The sequence below is a fragment of the Cupressus sempervirens genome, chromosome 3 (genome assembly GCF_028749045.1).
Source record: "Cupressus sempervirens isolate cs-2001-9-10 chromosome 3, ASM2874904v1, whole genome shotgun sequence".
Lineage (NCBI taxonomy): Eukaryota > Viridiplantae > Streptophyta > Pinopsida > Cupressales > Cupressaceae > Cupressus > Cupressus sempervirens.
The window spans coordinates 586,849,457-586,857,757 of record NC_143120.1 but is presented as its reverse complement, the minus strand read 5'-3'; positions in this window follow the sequence as shown (position 1 = coordinate 586,857,757).

The window sequence follows — 8,301 nt, the reverse complement described above, 5'->3', positions numbered from 1 at the left end:
TTCAAAATCTTTGTGTCCTCTTCTTGATTCATTGGTGCTAGTTCCTTGGACTTTTCTTATTCCATGCTCTCTTTGGATTATAATTTATGGTAACTATTTTCATATCAACCTCTCTTGGATTTGTTTTATTTCATTTTTCTATTAATCTTGTTACATGGTATCTGAGCTACCTAATCCTTGTTTGAGTGTTTGTGTGAAGGTTATCAAATTGAGGAAACATTATTAGTATTGAGAGGAAAAGAGAAGCATAAGTCTCATCTCTAACCTTTGTATTGTAGATTTTTTTATAATTATATTGTCTCTAATTTCTCTAACACTCTTTGGAAGGCTTACCACCAAAGATTTTCTATTATTTTCTAAAAATAAAATTCTCTCTTGTTTTGGAGGGCTAGTCACCAAAACAAGAGAAATATTGCTCTTTTGTTTTCTTTTGAAAACCATTTTTTAGTTATCTTTCTTTCATATTATGCTCTTTTTTTATCATCTTATTGTACTTTTAACAAAAAAAAATCAAATAATGCTAGTATATCTTTTTCATTTCTAATAAAGCTAGTACATCTTGTCATTTCTAATAGAGCTAGTTTTTTCCCTTCTCCTATAGTAAATCTATACTCATAATATACCTAATCTCTTATCTAACCCTTTCTCTATGCAAACTCTAAGATCCTATAAAAACTCAAACCTTCATTATATTATTTTGATTTATTGACCTTTCTAGCTCTCTCAAGTTGTTGAGCCCACTAACTCAACCCTACCCACCACCGCTTGTATATTTGCTTCCCCTAAAGTTGGTCCACTAGGATAGGGACTAGGACCTCTTGAAAAATATTACACAAGGAGGAGTACCGCATCAAATAGATTGTACGAAATAACCATCATATTTGAAGGAAGCACATATCCAATTTGTGTTATTTCTCATCAGAGATAATCTCAATCCCTCCATGTAAGACCAAGCTTGATTATGTCAAGCAACCTTACCATGACTAGATCTTCTTCCTCCAACTTTTGTAATGGTACTTTGCCTCCCACCCTAGTTGTGCTTTCATAAAAATCATATTTGTTGATTGCTTCATCTAAAATAACACTATATGAAAATGTTGGTTTTATGCACCTATGTACAATCTAGAACATCATCTCATACTCTGGCAACACATCATAGATGTTGGGTAGGAACACTGATATCATTTATGAATGATATAGTTTGTATATTTTTCAGCATATAATATTCAAATAAAATAGTTCCATGTAATCTGGCCATTGAGTATATAAACACATCATGTTCACATTGATCTTTCATATTTATCCATGATCACAGTATATAAAGGAAATATCTGTAGTTGCAAAGTTTTCTCAGCAAGTAAGGATAAAGAATTTATTAATAACATAATAAGAATATAAACAACACACTTCAATTATCTTTCTTTTAGCCTCCAAGAGTTTATTTATATCATCATATCCATTCAATTTCGGCTAGCACACAAAGGAGTAGCAATGCAAGCAATAGCTTGCTAATACTATTAACATTCTAATAAATTTTTATTTTTTTTGAACATTATCCTATCTGTGTTGATGAGAAGCAACAGTGGATTTAACCTTGACAGTGAAACAAAGTCACCACCTTAACCTTGTTGCTCTTGATTTCTGCTCTCACCTCCATCTCTTTAATCTCTCGCTTGATGTTTACTTATCTTTTTTATATTTTTTTCCCCCTTGTATCTGGTGTTCCAACTTGTCATTTCTGATCCTGCCACTTCTTTTTTCAATTCTAATGTCTTTAATAATATTTATAATTAATTATTACCATATTATTTCTACCTATTTTTATACTGAATTTTTTATTACACTTTATTAAAAAAACTTTAAAATGTGAAAAAAAAAAATATTCATTTCAAATGTTTATTTCTTCTTTTCTTTTTTTAAATACAAAGCTTAACTGTAACGTTGACTGGTGAATTTTTTTTATCATAGTAATTTATATGCTATTAAAAGTCTTTGAAATGTTTGAGTGTTCATCTTTCATATAAGCGTTCGCTTTTATTTTGTATAAATTTTCCTTAAAAAAGTAATTGGAATAATGATTTTCACTAATAATGATCATTTTTATGCATTTTTCTATAACTAGTAATGTCTTCTATTATTATTTTCTTCTTATTATCTCTTTTCAGGTTTTTTTCCCCCTCTCACCTATTTTACTCTACAATTACTATTTTTAGCATTTTAAAAACATTCAACTAGTTTGTAGTCCTTTAAAAAAAAGTCAATTCTCATTCCTTCTATATCCGTAGTTTTTTGTCTTTTCTATAGGCAATATACTTCTACTTATCTGGTGATTAATCTTTTGAATTTTGATAGTTTGCTATAGCTTTTTAATTTCTACAACCAATTTAAATATTTTACTTCAACATGGTTGACTCATATATGTGATGTACAAATTTCTAGGAATCACTAACTATACTACAAGGCGATATTTTAGAATGTGTAATTTAATGATCTTATTCAAATTTTGATAGCTCTTATGCTACTATTCTTTTAACAGCTATTTAGCAATCATGCCTAAAAATAATAATTGAAATATGTAATAAGATAAAATTTATTGAATGGTTTTTAAATTTAAATAAAATACATGTACAACTAAGCTATAATGGTAGCATTACATTAATATTGTAATAATTTTATATTAAAAATAATATTTTTTAAATAATAAATATGTGTACTTTGCAAAGTTTCATTTAAAAATATTACATATTAATCAAATATTAAAATATTAATTATATTATATTAAATATTATCTAATTTTCTATTTTACTACAGTATCGAATTAAACTATTATACTTACAGTAAATAAAAGTCACTAAGTGACACTTATTTTTGTTCACATGTATATGCGATGCTTAAATTCTTTTTTTGTAGTGTTACATTAATAATTATGACATGGAGCAATATATTTACACAAATTGTAATTATTACTTTTTAGTTAAACCACTCAAGCCTTTTACAATATTACCAACAATATGTTTGTTCAAATAAGCACCCTCTAGTTCTCACACGTGTCTTGTTTTATTAGAAGTTAGAAAATGTAAGTATTAGTTCTAGGCATTTTTTTAAAAAGTCTTCTTCAGACAAGATTATTTGAATAAAATTAACAATTTAAAGTCACATAGCCTTTAATCTTTAGGCTTGTGGTTGATTTTAAGCTTTTTTATATACTAAGTTTTTTTCAACTTCAATAGTATAGTTGTATTATTTTTTAAATCAAATGAAATTATTTAATATGAAAATTTTTTGTAGGAAAGGAAAACTATTATTTTCAAAGGGTGTCCATTTTGTTCTAACTCTTTTTGATTCAAGATTTTCTTGATCTACAATACTTGGTCTAAGAACCATATGTGGTTGCTCCTATGCCCATTGAATCATTTCTATTATGAGTTATCATATAGGTTATTTGATTTTATATTCTTTCAAGGGTATATTTATTTGAGTATATATATGGGTGCACACATATATACCTAGATAAATATACAAACTATTTTGTTTGTCATGACTAGTAAACTATTTGTACATTATTGTGTAAATTATCTATGTTTTATACTTCAACAATGTTCATCCTCAATGGAGTTCCTCCCTGATATCCATTTTTTAAAAAAATATTTCTCATTGTTTTTCCAAGTATCGCTACATTTACCTCAAATTATTTGTGATTATGAGTTATCATACACAATTTTCTTCAATTTTACTATGGTCTATATTAATTTGTACATAGTTTCACTTTTGTTCTTTTATAGCATCCTTTTATGCCCATGTTAAAAATTTATGGTTTATACCATTGATTTATATGAAGTTTATTGGAAGTTTTTTTGTAAGTTGCATAGGGAGCCATTTTTTTCAAGGTTGACTATGAAGGTCCCCTTAGTATAAATGATACATAGTTGCCTTATCTGGCTTGTGGAGTATCCCTCCATCCTATAATGGTATGCCCTTACTTTATGGAGTTTTCCTCCATTTTGATCTATATATTCTACTTTAAAAGGATGTTATTTATATGGAGTTTCTCTCCATTTGGTTCTATTTGTTCTACTTTGAAAGGATGATTTTTATATGGAGTGTCCCTCCATTTGGTTCTATATTCTCTACTTGAAAGATGATGTTTATATTGAGCTTCCCTCCATTTGATTCTATTTTCTCTACTTTTAAGGTTGATATTTATGGAGTTTCCCTCCACATTGTTCCATTTTGTTCCTTGTGAAGAGGATGTTATTCTTGGAGATTCCCTCAAATTTCAAATGATTTGATCCATTTTGAAGGCAATATGTTGCTACTCCTCATATTCATTCCATTTAGTATCTTACAAAAATTATGATGTGATAATGTTGATGTGATAGACATGCCTCTCATTTTTTTAAATTCATATACTAATGTGATAATGCTCTAAAAACTTCATTGGTTAGATTGTGAGTCATGCAAGGTATACAGTCATGACACATTTAACTTGTAGTTAGAAAAGTGATCAGTGGATTGTCTATATCTATGTGATTGACACAATGTTGATGTTGGTATCATTAGTTGGCCTTGTTTGAGATCATTTGTGCCTTAGTATATTCCTTTCATGAGAGATTTGATAAAGTTTTTTCATATCTAACATTATTTTGATATTTTGAGCACATGATTTATCTTGATATCAAGTTAACTCCATTGGTTTGTAGTGAAATGTTACATTTTTCTATATTACTCTTTCTCAATGTAGTCTTTGAGATATTTCTTATGATTTTATCATTTCAAAATTTTTTCTATATTGAATATAAGATGAAGTTCTCTTTGTGAATAGTTGTCTTGTGTCTTGTTTCTATCTTTTCAAGTAATCAATCAAGGTACATACAAGACATCATTATTTGTTGTACATATCGACCTATGCACCATGAATCGACTTGAAGATGTAACATATTCAAAGGAACTATCCATTTATCTTGGCTCTACAAATATGTATGCATGTGAATAAGATATCTCTTACACAATTGAATACATTTTAATGTTCAAGTTGTATTATTGTAATTTGGGTTTGATGCCCCTTGTTGTAATTACCACAAATAAAGATAAAGTGAAGTGTTAGAATTATTAATCTTTCCTTAATTGTATTTATTAAATGGGATAAACCAAGGTATCTCTTATGTTGTTTTTCCTCTAGTCCACATGTGAGGACATATCATTTTCTTGTCCTCTTGGCCATGTGTGAAGACATTTCATTTTTTGTAATTCCTTTATTAAGGAAAATTTTTTATTCCTCCTTAAGAGGATTATGACACTTGTTATGCACACACTTATGAATATGACAATCATTCACATGGGAGTTACTAGATAACTCCTCTTCTCATCTCTATATAAGAGATCCTCCTATCTCATTCTACATATGCACACCCACCATGTGGTTTTGTAATGAGCCTATGGCTCCATCTCTCATTTTTTCTCTTTCATTGTTTAGGCTTTTGCCTCATTCATATAATCCACAAGAGGTTTTCTTTGTTTTCCCCTTTCAAAATCTTTGTCTCCTCTTCTTGATTCATTTGTGGTGGCTCCTTGAATTTTTCTTATTCCGTGATCTCTTTGGATTATAATTAATGGTAACTATTTTCATATCAACCTCTCTTGGATTTATTTCATTTCATTTTTCTATTAATATTCTTACAGATATAAAGGAAAGAGAGACAAATTAATACAGAAAAATGGAATGAGACTGTTGGTTATAATGAAGTAAGAAGTAATAAAGAAATCTTCCTAAGTAAAGATGAAATTTCACAATTACTTAAGATTTAATATCATAAAAGAAAAAAAGAAAATAACCAAAAAAATTCTTCTAATTTGGGCCCTGTAATTGATGCACCTATATATGGAAAAGAAGAGGAAGAATTGCAGTGTATGGTACCATATAATGGAATAGGCCCAAACTATGACAACTAGGAGAATGATCATGAAAAGAATATGATGTAGGATTCAATAAGAAATATTATAGTTACTATGGACAAAGGCAACATAAATTTCAAAGAATAAACTGTGTAAGAGAAAAGAAGATCATACTTTTTATGATAAAGAAACAAAGAGGGATAAAAAAGGAAGAGGTTTCCTCTTGATGTATACAAAGAATGATGACCAATACAATACCAAAAATCATCCACAACACCTAAGGCACATGGTCTTGCTGAAATATTTATGCGACAAGGAAGATATATTTTTTGAAACTCTAATTTGTATAAAACGAAATTAGATGTTAAGGATCAATGAAGCATGTTGGGGTCACATGCATCATTGAATTGATAAAGTTTGTCAGTTAAAGAAAAATCGTAGATATGACTATTTACTCAGTGAAGAAATTAAAACCGTTATGTCTAAAACATATTCTCTCTTTTAGGATTAACCATAGATAAAAATAAAAATTACATGCAAATATAACCAATATCAAAAATAAATAAATCAAATAGAAGAGAACAAAACACATAATAGTTCAATGCAGTTCACCCAATCCCTAGGCTACATCCACCAACAACAAGTCTGATATTATTATTATCTAGTGATTACAATCCACAATGCCTTACAACTCAATATCACTACAAGAAGCTACAATCTGATCATAAATTATGAAATCCCTAATCCTAATCCTTTTTATAAAAGATTAGGGCTAGAATAAGTCATCCATTTGAAAAAAAAAAAGCAGTCAACACCTTTTACAATAGTGAGTCATTTTTGGCTTCTAGGGCGCTACCCTTGAAAACACTCATGGGGGCGTTGTGCCTCAATCCGACCCTGTACTGTGATAGGGAGTGCACCCAGGGCACTGCCCTAGAACCCTACAAGGGGTGTTTCCCCCAAACCCCCATAGAAATAATTTGAGGAGACACTAAACTGAATAAAGCTTTGAGTTTTATTAGGATCCACATCACAACATTCTCCTTCAAAAACAACACAAATTTTTTTATTGAGGCAAGGAATGACAACATCTTCCCTTGTATTGGTCTATAGATAATTGAGCTCTCACCATGCTTCAAGTTAGCATATGTCCCCAAAGAGAACAATCAGTAGAGAATGAAAATTGCCATGCCAAATCGTACCTTAAATTTTCATTTTCTTCTTAATTAACACCTTGATAAGCAAATGAGGAAGAGATCAAGAGTACAGATGAAATAGTAAAATTTCATTGTTCCAGATAGTACATGGAAGGCACCCCATGAAGTAGTGATTTTTTGTTATTTTTGATGACTAAGATGAAAGGCTCATGAAGTAGCAATTTTTCATGAGATCGTACATACTAATACAAAGTGACAACGAAGTAGTGATTTTTGCTAGTTATGAAAGTACCTTCATAACTAAATATAACTTATTCAGCCCCCCTCCCCTAGTTGTATATGGACTTTACTTCTTAATAATTGGTTTCAGAGTAATAAGTCCTCTTTGAGAAGTAATATTAGCATCTTGATGAGATTTATGGCTTATAGGATGGAAAAACATAAGTTTGATGGTGATAACTATAATAATTGGAAGGATAAGATGTAAACACAATTATTTTTATGGGAATTGACTTCTAGTTGGTTAGAAAGACTAAAGTTCATGTTAAAATAGAGAGTGAACTATTGTAGAGAACATATGATGAAAATACGATATTCCAATGTAACATGATTGTAAGCGAGGCATTGATCAATGCACTATCTGAGTTAGAATTCATTGAGGTGACTTGACCTTTCATGTGATATTTGGATTAAATTAGAAACATTATATGAAGTTGATGAATGTACAAAGATAATTAAGTTGTAAATTTGCAAAAATAAGCTAGAGAATGCTAGAATTCAAAAAGAAGAAACTATTAGATCATATATACAAAGAACTAATGAGATTACTATAGGTATAAAATATTCTTGAGGAATTGTAATGAAAGATGAATTTTATTAGAATATTCTTAGATCCCTGACACCAAATTATGAGAATAAGGTAAACGTAATTGATACTCCTCTAATTCAAGGTTTTAACAAAGAAATGCTAACTAGAAAGTTGTAAGATTTTAAAATTGGTAGATTAAAAGATTCTTTACTTAGAGTTAAGACTTATTTTAAAGCAAACACATATAAAGAAAAGAGAGTACTAATAAAAAGTGCAAAACCAATTGAATCCTTGGATTGATTGGGAAAATATTAAAGAAGAAGAGAATAAGATAGATGGATTTGTATCTCTGATGGCAAAAAGAGAACCTATCTAGGTAAGGCTATATTAAAAAATAAAGCTCCTTCTGTATATTGGCATTGTAAGAAGATTGGTCATTTCTCT